Source organism: Schistocerca serialis, chromosome 8, assembly GCF_023864345.2.
Source record: "Schistocerca serialis cubense isolate TAMUIC-IGC-003099 chromosome 8, iqSchSeri2.2, whole genome shotgun sequence".
NCBI lineage: Eukaryota > Metazoa > Arthropoda > Insecta > Orthoptera > Acrididae > Schistocerca > Schistocerca serialis.
The window spans coordinates 14,056,954-14,071,578 of record NC_064645.1 but is presented as its reverse complement, the minus strand read 5'-3'; positions in this window follow the sequence as shown (position 1 = coordinate 14,071,578).

Below are 14,625 nucleotides of genomic sequence, written 5' to 3'. Positions count from 1 at the left end.
CTAATACTGGTCTCACAGGGAGTGCTCAAAACACCGACTGTGAGAAGAGTCTCTATTCTTGTACTTATGGAGGCATTGTGCATTTTGTATTTAATTCCGATGCGATTTCTGTGTTTCATCGTCAATGTGAAGGTCCAAGGAATACATTGAACCTGCAGTGGTGTATCGGAAACTAATACTGGTCTCACAGGAAAGGATCAAAGCACAGACTCTAAGAAGTCTCACTCTTCTTGCACTTAAGGCGGCATTTAGCCTTTTTTACTTAATTCCGAACTAATTTCAGAGTTTCATCGTCAATGTGTATGTCCAAGGAATACATTGACCCTGCACTGGTGTATCGCAAACTAATACTGGTCTCACAGGGAGAGCTCAACACACCGACTGTAAGAAGAGTCTCTATTCTTGTACTTATGGAGGCATTGTGCCTTTTGTATTTAATTCCGATGCGATTTCTGTGTTTCATCGTCATTGTGAAGGTCCAAGGAATACATTGAACCGGCAGTGGTGTATCGGAAACTAATACTGGTCCCACAGGAAAGGTTCAAAGCACAGACTCTAAGAGGTCTCACTCTTCTTGCACTTAAGACGGCATTGAGCCTTTTTTATTTAATTCCGATCTAATTTCAGTGTTTCATCGTCAATGTGTATGTCCAAGGAATACATTGAACCTGCAGTGGTGTATCGCAAACTAACACTGGTCTCACAGGGAGTGCTCAAAACACCGACTGTAAGAATAGTCTCTATTCTTGTACGTATGGAGGCATTGTGCCTATTGTATTTAATTCCGATGCGATTTCTGTGTTTCATCGTCATTGTGAAGGTCCAAGGAATACATTGAACCTGCAGTGGTGTATCGGAAACTAATACTGGTCTCACAGGAAAGGATCAAAGCACAAACTATAAGAAGTCTCACTCTTCTTGCACTTAAGGCGGCATTGAGCCTTTCTTATTTAATTCCGATCTAATTTCAGTGTTTCATCGTCAATGTGTATGCATTGAACCTGCAGTGGTGTATCGCAAACTAATACTGGTCTCACAGGGAGTGCTCAAAACACCGACTGTAAGAAGAGTCTCTATTCTTGTACTTTTGGAGGCATTGTGCCTTTTGTATTTAATTCCGATGCGATTTCTGTGTTTCATCGTCAATGTGAAGGTCCAAGGAATACATAGAACCTGCAGTAGTGTATCGGAAACTAATACTGGTCTCACAGGAAAGGATCAATGCAAAGACTCTAAGTAGTCTCACTCTTCTTGCACTTATGGCGGCATTGTGCCTGTTGTATTTATCTCCGATGTGATTTCAGTGTTTCATCGTCAATTTGAATGTCCAAGGAATACATTGAACCTGCAGTGGTGTATCGCAAACTAATACTGGTCTCACAGGGAGTGCTCAAAACACCGACTGTAAGAAGGGTCTCTATTCTTGTACTTATGGAGGCATTGTGCCTTTTGTACTTAATTCCGATGCGATTTCTGTTTTTCATCGTCAATGTGAAGGTCCACGGAATATATTGAACCTGCAGTGGTGTATCGGAAACTAATACTGGTCTCACAGGAAAGGATTAAAGCACAGACTCTAAGAAGTCTCACTCTTCTTGCAAATAAGGCGGCATTGGGCCATTCTTATTTAATACCGATCTAATTTCAGTGTGTCATCGTCAATGTGTATGTCCAAGGAATACATAGAACCTGCAGTGGTGTATCGGAAACTAATACTGGTCTCACAGGAAAGGATCAAAGCACAGACTCTAAGAAGTCTCACTCTTTTTGCACTTAAAGCGGCATTGAGCCTTTTTTATTTAATTCCGATCTAATTTCAGTGTTTCATCGTTAATGGGTATGTCCAAGGAATACATTGAACCTGCAGTGGTGTATCGCAAACTAATACTGGTCTCACAGGGAGTGCTCAAAACACCGACTGTAAGAAGAGTCTCTATTCTTGTACTTATGGAGGCACTGTGCCTTTTGTATTTAATTCCGATGCGATTTCTGTATTTCATCGTCAATGTGAAGGTCCAAGGAATACATTGAACCTGCAGTGGTGTATCGGAAACTAATACTGGTCTCACAGGAAAGGATCAAAGCACAGACTTTAAGAAGTCTCACTCTTCTTTCACTTAAGGCGGCATTGAGCCTTTTTTATTTAATTCCGATCTAATTTCAGTGTTTCATCGTCAATGTGTATGTCCAAGGAATACATTGAACCTGCAGTGTTGTATCGCAAACTAATACTGGTCTCACAGGGAGTGCTCAAAACACCGACTGTAAGAAGAGTCTCTATTCTTGTACTTATGGAGGCATTGTGCCTGTTGTATTTAATTCCGATGCGATTTCTGTGCTTCATCGTCAATGTGTAGGTCCAAGGAATACATTGAACCTGCAGTGGTGTATCGGAAACTAATACTGGTCTCACAGGAAAGGATCAATGCACAGACTCTAAGAAGTCTCACTCTTCTTGCACTTATGGCGGCATTGTGCCTGTTGTATTTATCTCCGATGTGATATCAGTGTTTCATCGTCAATGTGAAGGTCCAAGGAATACATTGAACCTGCAGTGGTGTATCGGAAATTAATACTGGTCTCACAGGAAAGGATCAAAGCACAGACTCTAAGAAGTCTCACTCTTCTTGCACTTAAGGCGGCATTGAGCCTTTTTTATTTAATTCCGATCTAATTTAAGTGTTTCATCGTCAATGTGTATGTCCAAGGAATACATTGAACCTGCAGTGGTGTATCGCAAACTATTACTGGTCTCACAGGGAGTGCTCAAAACACCGACTGTAAGAAGAGTCTCTATTCTTGTACTTATGGAGGCAATGTGCCTTTTGTATTTAATTCCGACGCGATTTCTATGTTTCATCGTCAATGTGTATGTCCAAGGATTACATTCAACCTGCAGTGGTGTATCGGAAACTAATACTGGTCTCACAGGAAAGGATCAAAGCACAGACTATAAGAAGTCTCACTCTTCTCGCACTTAAGTCGGCATTGTGCCTTTTGTATTTAATTCCGATCGATTTCTGTGTTTCATTGTCAATGTGTATGTCCAAGGAATACATTGAACCTGCAGTGGTGTATCGAAAACTAATACTGGTCTCACAGGGAGTGCTCAAAACACCGACTGTAAGAAGAGTCTCTATTCTTGTACTTATGGAGGCATTGTGCCTTTTGTATTTAATTCCGATGCGATTTCTGTGTTTCATCGTCAATGTGAAGGTCCAAGGAATACATAGAACCTGCAGTGGTGTATCGGAAACTAATACTGGTCTCACAGGAAAGGATCAAAGCACAGTCTCTAAGAAGCCTCACTCTTCTTGCACTTAAGGCGGCATTGAGCCTTTTTTATTTAATTCCGATCTAATTTCAGTGTTTCATCGTCAATTAGTATGTCCAAGGAATACATTGAACCTGCAGTGGTGTATCGAAAACTAATACTGGTCTCACAGGGAGTGCTCAAAACACCGACTGTAAGAAGAGTCTCTATTCTTGTACTTATGGAGGCAATGTGCCTTTTGTATTTAATTCCGACGCGATTTCTATGTTTCATCGTCAATGTGTATGTCCAAGGATTACATTCAACCTGCAGTGGTGTATCGGAAACTAATACTGGTCTCACAGGAAAGGATCAAAGCACAGACTATAAGAAGTCTCACTCTTCTCGCACTTAAGTCGGCATTGTGCCTTTTGTATTTAATTCCGATCGATTTCTGTGTTTCATTGTCAATGTGTATGTCCAAGGAATACATTGAACCTGCAGTGGTGTATCGAAAACTAATACTGGTCTCACAGGGAGTGCTCAAAACACCGACTGTAAGAAGAGTCTCTATTCTTGTACTTATGGAGGCATTGTGCCTTTTGTATTTAATTACGATGCGATTTCTGTGTTTCATCGTCAATGTGTATGTCCAAGGAATACATTGAACCTGCAGTGGTGTAGCGCAAAGTAATACTGGTCTCACAGGGAATGCTCAAAATACCGACTGTAAGAAGGGTCTCTATTCATGTACTTATGGACGCATTGAGGCATTTGTATTTAATTCCGATGCGATTTCTGTGTTTCATCGTCAATGTGAAGGTCCGAGGAATACATAGAACCTGCAGTGGTGCATCGGAAACTAATACTGGACTCACAGGAAAGGATCAAAGCACAGACTCTAAGAAGTCTCACTCTTCTTGCACTTAAGGCGGCATTGAGCCTTTTTTATTTAATTCCGTTCTAATTTCAGTGTTTCATCGTCAATGTGTATGTCCAAGGAATACATTGAACCTGCAGTGGTGTATCGCAAACTAATACTGGTCTCACAGGGAGTGCTCAAAACACCGACTGTAAGAAGAGCCTCTATTCTTGTACTTAAGGAGGTATTGTGCCTTTTGTATTTAATTCCGATGCGATTTCTCTGTTTCATCGTCAATGTGAAGGTCCAAGGAATACATTGAACCTGCAGTGGTGTATCTGAAACTAATACTGTTCTCACAGGAAAGGATCCAACACAGACTCTAAGAAGTCTCACTCTTCTTGCCCTTAAGGCGGCATTGAGCTTTTTTATATAATTCCGATCTAATTTCAGTGTTTCATCGTCAATGTGTATGTCCAAGGAATACATTGAACCTGCAGTGGTGTATCGCAAACTAACACTGGTCTCACAGGGAGTGCTCAAAACACCGACTGTAAGAATAGTCTCTATTCTTGTACGTATGGAGGCATTGTGCCTATTGTATTTAATTCCGATGCGATTTCTGTGTTTCATCGTCAATGTGAAGGTCCAAGGAATACATTGAACCTGCAGTGGTGTCTCAAAAAATAATACTGGTCTCACGGGAAAGGATCAAAGCACAGACTATAAGAAGTCCCACTCTTCTTGCACTTAAGGCGGCATTGAGCCTTTCTTATTTAATTCCGATCTAATTTCAGTGTTTCATCGTCAATGTGTATGCATTGAACCTGCAGTGGTTTCATCGCAAACTAATACTGGTCTCACAGGGAGTGCTCAAAACACCGACTGTAAGAAGGGTCTCTATTCTTGTACTTATGGAGGCATTGTGCCTTTTGTACTTAATTCCGATGCGATTTCTGTTTTTCATCGTCAATGTGAAGGTCCACGGAATACATTGAACCTGCAGTGGTGTATCGGAAACTAATACTGGTCTCACAGGAAAGGATTAAAGCACAGACTCTAAGAAGTCTCACTCTTCTTGCAAATAAGGCGGCATTGAGCCATTCTTATTTAATACCGATCTAATTTCAGTGTGTCATCGTCAATGTGTATGTCCAAGGAATACATTGAACCTGCAGTGGTGTATCGCAAACTAATACCGATCTCACAGGTAGTGCTCAAAACACCGACTGTAAGAAGAGTCTCTATTCTTGTACTTATGGAGGCATTGTGCCTGTTGTATTTAATTCCGATGTGATTTCTGTGTTTCATCGTCAATGTGAATGTCCAAGGAATACATTGAACCTGCAGTGGTGTATCGGAAACTAATACTGGTCTCCCAGGAAAGGATCAAAGCACAGACTCTAAGAAGTCTATCTCTTTTTGCACTTAAAGCGGCATTGAGCCTTTTTTATTTAATTCCGATCTAATTTCAGTGTTTCATCGTTAATGTGTATGTCCAAGGAATACATTGAACCTGCAGTGGTGTATCGCAAACTAATACTGGTCTCACAGGGAGTGCTCAAAACACCGACTGTAAGAAGAGTCTCTATTCTTGTACTTATGGAGGCACTGTGCCTTTTGTATTTAATTCCGATGCGATTTCTGTATTTCATCGTCAATGTGAAGGTCCAAGGAATACATTGAACCTGCAGTGGTGTATCGGAAACTAATACTGGTCTCACAGGAAAGGATCAAAGCACAGACTTTAAGAAGTCTCTCTCTTCTTACACTTAAGGCGGCATTGAGCCTTTTTTATTTAATTCCGATCTAATTTCAGTGTTTCATCGTCAATGTGTATGTCCAAGGAATACATTGAACCTAAAGTGTTGTATCGCAAACTAATACTGGTCTCACAGGGAGTGCTCAAAACACCGACTGTAAGAAGAGTCTCTATTCTTGTACTTATGGAGGCATTGTGCCTGTTGTATTTAATTCCGATGCGATTTCTGTAATTCATCGTCAATGTGTAGGTCCAAGGAATACATTGAACCTGCAGTGGTGTATCGGAAACTAATACTGGTCTCACAGGAAAGGATCAATGCACAGACTCTAAGAAGTCTCACTCTTCTTGCACTTATGGCGGCATTGTGCCTGTTGTATTTATCTCCGATGTGATATCTGTGTTTCATCGTCAATGTGAAGGTCCAAGGAATACATTGAACCTGCAGTGGTGTATCGGAAATTAATACTGGTCTCACAGGAAAGGATCAAAGCACAGACTCTAAGAAGTCTCACTCTTCTTGCACTTAAGGCGGCATTGAGCCTTTTTTATTTAATTCCGATCTAATTTAAGTGTTTCATCGTCAATGTGTATGTCCAAGGAATACATAGAACCTGCAGTGGTGTATCGCAAACAATTACTGGTCTCACAGGGAGTGCTCAAAACACCGACTGTAAGAAGAGTCTCTATTCTTGTACTTATGGAGGCAATGTGCCTTTTGTATTTAATTCCGACGCGATTTCTATGTTTCATCGTCAATGTGTATGTCCAAGGATTACATTCAACCTGCAGTGGTGTATCGGAAACTAATACTGTTCTCACAGGAAAGGATCAAAGCACAGACTATAAGAAGTCTCACCCTTCTCGCACTTAAGTCGGCATTGTGCCTTTTGTATTTAATTCCGATGCGATTTCTGTGTTTCATTGTCAATGTGTATGTCCAAGGAATACATTGAACCAGCAGTGGTGTATGGGAAGCTAATACTGGTCTCACAGGAAAGGATCAATGCACAGACTATAAGAAGTCTCACTCTTCTTGCACTTATGGCGGCATTGTGCCTGTTGTATTTATCTCCGATGTGATTTCTGTGTTTCATCGTCAATGTGAAGCTCCAAGGAATACATTGAACCGGCAGTGGTGTGTCGGAAACTAATACTGGTCTCACAGGAAAGGATCAAAGCACAGACTCGAAGAAGTGTCACTCTTCTTGCACTTAAGGCGGCATTGTGCCTTTTGTATTTCATTCCGATGCGATTTCTGTGTTTCATCGTCAACGTGAAGGTCCAAGGAATACATAGAACCTGCAGTGGTGTATCGCAAACTGTTACTGGTCTCACAGGGAGTGCTCAAAACACCGACAGTAAGAAGAGTCTCTATTCTTGTACTTATGGAGGCATTGTTCCTTTAGTAATTCATTTCGACGCGATTTCTGTGTTTCATCGTCAATGTGAAGGTCCAAGGATTACATTGAACCTGAAGTGGTGTATCGGAAACTATTACTGGACTCATAGGAAAGGATCAAAGCGCAGACTATAAGAAGTCTCACTCTTCTTGCACTTAAGTCGGCATTGTGCCTTTTGTATTTAATTCCGATGCGATTTCTGTGTTTCATCGTCAATGTGTATGTCCAAGGAATACATTGAGTCAGCAGTGGTGTATCGGAAACTAATACTGGTCTCACAGGAAGGGATCAATGCACAGACTCTAAGAAGTCTCACTCTTCTTGCACTTAAGGGGGCATTGTGCCTGTTGTATTTATCTCCGATGTGATTTCTGTGTTTTATCGTCAACGTGAAGGTCCAAGGAATACATAGAACCTGCAGTGGTGTATCGGATACTAATACTGGTCTCACAGTAAAGGATCAAAGCACAGACTCTAAGAAGTCTCACTCTTCTTGCACTTAAGGCGGCATTGAGCCTTTTTTATTTAATTCCGATCTAATTTCAGTGTTTCATCGTCAATGTGTATCTCCAATTAATACATTGAACCTGCAGTGGTGTATCGCAAACTCTTACTGGTCTCACAGGGAGTGCTCAAAACTCCGACTGTAAGAAGGGTCTCTATTCTTGTACTTATGGAGGCATTGTGCCTTTTGTATTTAATTCCGACGCGATTTCTGTGTTTTATCGTCAACGTGAAGGTCCAAGGAATACATAGAACCTGCAGTGGTGTATCGGATACTAATACTGGTCTCACAGTAAAGGATCAACGCACAGACTCTAAGAAGTCTCACTGTTCTTGCACCTAAGGCCGCATTGGGCCTTTTGTATTTAATTCCGATGTGATTTCTGTGTTTCATCGTCAATGTGAAGATCCAAGGAATACATTGAACCTGCAGTGGTGTATCGGAAACTAATCCTGGTCTCACAGGAAAGGAACAAATCACAGACTCTAAGAAGTCTCACTCTTCTTGCACTTAAGGCGGCATTGAGCCTTTTTTATTTAATTCCGATCTAATTTCAGTGTTTCATCGTCAATATGTATGTCCAAGGAATATATTGAACCTGCAGTGGTGTATCACAAACTAATACTTGTCTCGCAGGGAGTGCTCAAAACACCGACTGTAAGAAATGTCTCTATTCTTGTATTTAATTCTGACGCGATTTCTGTGTTTCATCGTCAATGTGAAGGTCCAAGGATTACATTGAAATTGCAGTGGTGTATCGGAAACTAATACTGGTCTCACAGGAAGGAATCAAAGCAAAGATTATAAGAAGTCTCACTCTTCTTGCACTTAAGTCGGCATTGTGCATTTTGTATTTAATTCCGATGCGATTTCTGTGTTTCATCGTCCATCTGAAGGTCCAAGGAATGCATTGAACCTGCAGTGGTGTATCGCAAACTAATACTGGTCTCACAGGGAGTGCTCAAAACACCGACTGTAAGAAGAGTCTCTATTCTTGTATTTAATTCTGACGCGATTTCTGTGTTTCATCGTCAATGTGAAGGTCCAAGGATTACATTGAAATTGCAGTGGTGTATCGGAAACCAATAATGGTCTCACAGGAAAGGATCAAAGCACAGACTATAAGAAGTCTCACTCTTCTTGCACTTAAGGCGGCATTGAGCCTCTTTTATTTAATTCCGATCTAATTTCAGTGTTTCATCGTCAATGTGTATGTCCAAGGAATACATTGAACCTGCAGTGGTGTATCGGAAACTAATACTGGTCTCACAGGGAATGCTCAAAGCAATAACTGTAAGAAGTGTGTCTATTCTTGTACTTAAGGCTGCATTGTGCCTTTTGTATTTAATTCTGACGCGATTTCTGAATTTCATAGTCAATGTGAAGGTCAAAGGAATACATTGAACCTGCAGTGGTGTGTCGGAAACTAATACTGGTCTCACACGGAATGATCAAAGCACCGACTGTAAGAAGAGTCTCTGTTCTTGCACTTAAGTCGGCATTGCGCCTTTTGTATTTAATTCCGATGCGATTTCCGTGTTTCATCGTCAATGTGAAGGTCCAAGTAATACATTGAACCTGCAGTGGTGTATCGGAAACTATTACTGGTCTCACAGGAAAGGATCAAAGCACAGACTCTAAGAAGTCTCACTCTTCTTGCACTTAAGGCGGTGGTGCGCCTTTTGTATTTAATTCCGATGTAATTTCAGTGTTTCATCGTCAATGTGTATGTCCAAGGAATACATTGAAACAGTAGTGGTGTATCGGAAACTAATACTGGTCTCACAGGGAATGCTCAAAACACCGACTTTAATAAGAGTCTTTATTCTTGTACTTTAAGCGGCAATGTGTCTTTTGTATTTAATTCCGATGCGATTTCTGTGTTTTATCGACAATGTGAAGGTCCAAGGAATACATTGAAGCTGCAGTGGTGTTTCGGAAACTAATACTGGTAACACAGGAAAGGATCAAAGCACAGACTCCAAGAAGTCCCACTCTTCTTGCACTTAAGGCGGCATTGCGCCTTTTGTATTTAATTCCGATGTAATTTCAGTGTTTCTTCGTCAAAGTGTATGTCCTAGGAATACATTGAACCTGCAGTGGTGTTTCGGAAACCAATACTGGTCTCACAGGAAAGGAGCAAAGCAGACACTCTAAGAAGTGTCACTCTTCTTGCACTTAAGGCAGCATTGTGCCATTTGTATTTAATTCCGATGCAATTTCTGTGTTTCATCGTCAACGTGAAGGTCCAAGGAATACATAGATCCTGAAGAAGTGTATCGGAAACTAATACTGGTCTCACAGGAAAGGATCAAAGCACAGACACTAAGAAGTCTCAGTCTTCTTGCACTTAAGGCGGCATTGTGCATTTGTATTTAATTCCGATGCGATTTCTGTGTTTAATCGTCAATGTGAAGGTCCAGGGAATACATTGAACCTGCAGTGGAGTATCGGAAACTAATACTGGTCCCACAGGAAAGGATCAATGCACAGACTCTACGATGTCGCACTCTTTTAGCACTTAAGGCAGCATTGTCCCTTTTGTATTAAATTCCGATGCGATTTCTGTATATCATGGTCAATTTGAAGGTCCATGGAATACATTGAACCTGCAGTGGTGTATCGGAAACTAATACTGGTCTCACAGGAAAGGATCATAGCACAGACTATAAGAAGGCTCACTCTTCTTGCACTTAAGGCGGCATTGTGCCTTTTGTATTTAATTCCGATCTAATTTCAGTGTTTCATCGTCAATGTGTATGTCCAAGGAATACATTGAACCTGCAGTGGTGTATCGGAATCTAATACTGGTCTCACAGGGAATGCTCGAAACACCGACTGTAAGAAGAGTCTCTATTCTTATACTTAAGGCGCCATTGTGCCTTTTGTAGTTAATTCCGACGCGATTTCTGTGTTTCATCGCCAATGTGAAGGTCCTAGGAATACGTTGAACCTGCAGTGGTGGATCGGAAACTAATACTGGTCTCACAGGGGTTGTTCAAAACACCGACTGTGAGAAGAGTCTCTATTCTTATACTTATGGCAGCACTGTGCCTTTTGTATTTAATTCCGATGCGATTTCTGTGTTTCATCGTCTATGTGAAGGTCCAAGGAATACATTGAACCGGCAGTGGAGTATCGGAAACTAATACTGGTCCCACAGGAAAGGATCAATGCACAGACTCTAAGAAGTCTCACTCTTGTTGCACTTAAGGCGGCAATGTGTCTTTTGTATTTAATTCCGATGCGATTTCTGTGTTTCATCGTCAATGTGTATGTCCAAGGAATACATTGAACCAGCAGTGGTGTATCGGAAACTAATACTGGTCTCACAGGGAATGCTCAAAACACCGACTGTAAGAAGAGTCTCTATTCTTGTACTTAAGGCGGCATTGTCCATTTTGTATTTCATTACGACGCGATTTCTGTGTTTCATCGTCAATGTGAAGGTCCAAGGAGTACATTGACCCTGCAGTGGTGTATCGGAAACAAATACTGGTCTCACAAGAAAAGATGAAAGCACAGACTCTAAGAAGTCTCACTCTTCTTGCGCTTAAGAATGCATTGTGCCTTTTGTATTTAATTCCAATGTAATTTCAGTGTTTCATCGTCAATGTGTATATCCAAGGAATACATTGAACCAGCAGGGGTGTATCGGAAACTAATACTGGTCTCGCAGGGAATGCTCAATTCACCGACTGTAAAAAGAGTCCCTATTCTTGTACTTAAGGCGGCCTTGTGCCTTTTGTATTTAATTCCAATGCGCTTTCTGTGTTTCATCGTCAATGTGAAGGTCCAAGGAATACATTGAACCTGCAGTTGTGTATCGGAATCTAATACTGGTCTCACAGGAAAAAATCAAAGCACAGAATCTAAGAAGTCTCACTCTTCTTGCACTTAAGGCGGCGTTGTGAGTTTTGTATTTAATTCCGATCTAATTTCAGTGTTTCATCGTCAATGTGTATGTCCAAGGAATACATTAAACCGGCAGTGGTGTATCGGAAACTAATACTCGTCTTACAGGGAATGCTCAAAACACCGACTGTAAGAAGAGTCTCTAATCTTATACTTAAGGCAGCATTCTGCCTTTTGTATTTAATTCCTATGCGATTTCTGTGTTTCATCGTCAATGTGAAGGTCCAAGGAATACATTGAACCTGCAGTTGTGTATCGGAAACTAATACTGGTCTCACAGAAAAAAATCAAAGCACAGACTCTAAGAAGTCATACTCTTCTTGCACTTAAGGCGGCGTTGTGAGTTTTGTATTTAATTCCGATCTAATTTCAGTGTTTCATCGTCAATGTGTATGTCCAAGGAATACATTGAACCGGCAGTGGTGTATCGGAAACTAATACTGGTCTCACAGGGAATGCTCAAACTACCGACTGTAAGAAGAGTCTCTATTCTTATACTTAAGGCAGCATTGTGGCTTTTGTATTTAATTCCGAGGCGATTTCTGTGTTTCATCGTCAATGTGAAGGTCCAAGGAATACATTGAACCTGCAGTGGTGTATCGGAAACCAATACTGGTCTCACAGGAAAGGATCAAAGCACAGACACTAAGAAGTCTCACTCTTATTGCACTTAAGGCGGCATTGTGCCTTTTGTATTTATTTCCGATCTAATTTCACTGTTTCATCGTCAATGTGTGTGTCCAAGGAATACATTGAACTTGCAGTTGTGTATCGGAAACTAATACTGGTCTCACAGGAAAAAATCAAAGCACAGACTCTAAGAAGTCTAACTCTTCTTGCACTTAAGGCGGCATTGTGAGTTTTGTATTTAATTCCGATCTAATTTCAGTGTTTCATTGTCAATGTGTATGTCCAAGGAATACATTGAACCTGCAGTGGTGTATCGGAAACAAATGCTGGTCTCACAGGGAATGCTCAAAACACCGACTGTAGGAATAGTCTCTATTCTTATACTTAAGGCAGCATTGTGCCATTTATATTTAATTCCGACGCGATTTCTGTGTTTCATCGTCAATGTGAAGGTCCAAGGAATACATTGATCCTGCAGTCGTGTATCCGAATCTAATACTGGTCTCAAAGGAAAGAATCAAAGCACAGACTCTAAGAAGTCTTACTCTTCTTGCCCTTGATGCGGCTTTGTGCCTTTTGTATTTAATTCCGATGCGATTTCTGTGTTTCATGGTCAATGTGAAGCTTTAAGGAATACATTGCACCTGCAGTGGTGTATCGGAAATTAATACTGGTCTCATAGGGAAGGATCAAAGCACCGACAGTAAGAAGAGTCCCTATTCTTGCACTTAAGGAGGCATTGTGACTTTTGTATTTAATTGCAATGGGATTTCTGTGTTTCATCGTCAATGTGAAGGTCCAAGGAATACACTGAACCTGCAGTGGTGTATCGGAAACTAATACTGGTCTGACAGGAAAGGATCAAAGCACAGACTCTAAGAAGTCTCTCTCTTCTTGCACCTAAGCCCGCATTGTGCCCTTTATATTTAATTCCGATGTAATTTCAGTGTTTCATCGTCAATGTGTATGTTCAAGGAATACATTGAACCATCAGTGGTGTATCGGAAACTAATACAGGTCTCACAGGAAAGGATCAAAGCACAGACTCTAAGAGGTCTCAGACTTCTTGCACGTAAGGCGGCATTGTGCCTTTTGTATTTAATTCCGATGTAATGTCAGTGTTTCATCGTCAATGTGTATGTCCAAGGAACACATTGAACCTGCAGTGGTGTATCGGAAACTAATACTGGTCTCACAGGGAATGCTCAAATCACCGACTGTAGGAAGAGTCTCTATTCTTGTACTTAAGGCGGCATTGTGCTTTATGTATTTAATTCCGAGGCGATTTCTGTGTTACATCGTCAATGTGAAGGTCCAAGGAATACATTGAACCAGCAGTGGTGTATCGGAAACTAATGCTGGTCGCACAGAGGGGATCAAACCACAGACTCTAAGAAGTCTCACTCTTCTAACACTTAAGGCGGCATTGTGGCTTTTGTATTTAATTCCGATGTAATATCAGTGTTTCCTTGTCAATGTGTATGTCCAAGGAATACATTGAACCTGCAGTGGTGTATCGGAAACTAATACTGGTCTCACAGGAAAGGATCAAAGCACAGACTCTAAGAAGTCTTACTCTTCTTGCACTTAAGGCGACATTGTGCCTGTTGCATTTATCTCCGTTCTGATTTCTGTGTTTCATCGTCAATGTGAAGGTCCAAGGAATACATTTAACCTGCAGTGGTGTATCGGAAACTAATACTGGTCTCCCAGGAAAGGATCAAAGCACAGACTCTAAGAGGTGTCACTCTTCTTGCACTTAAGGCGGCATTGTGCCTTTCGTATTAAATTCCAATGCTATTTCTGTGTTTCATCGTCAACATGTATGTCCAAGGAATACATTGAACCCGCAGTGGTGTATCGGAAACTAATACTAGTCTCACAGTTAAGGATCAAAGCACAGACTCTAAGAGGTCTAACTCCTCTTGCACTTTAGGCGGCATTGTGCCTTTTGTATTTATTTCCGAAGTAAATTCAGTGTTTCATCGTTAATGTGTATGTAAAAGGAATACATTGAATCTGCAGTGATGTATCGGAAACTAATACTGGTCTCACAGGAAAGGATCAAAGCGCCGACTGAGAGAAGAGTCTCTGTTTTTGTACTTAAGGCGGCATTGTGCCTTTTTTATTTAATTCCGATGCGATTTCTGTGTTTCATCGTCAATGTGAAGGCCATGGAATATATTGAACCTGCAGTGGTGTATCGGAAACTAATACTGGTCTCACAGGAGAGGATCAAAGCACAGACTCTAAAAAGTCTCACTCTTCTTGCACTTAAGGCGGTATTGTGCCTTT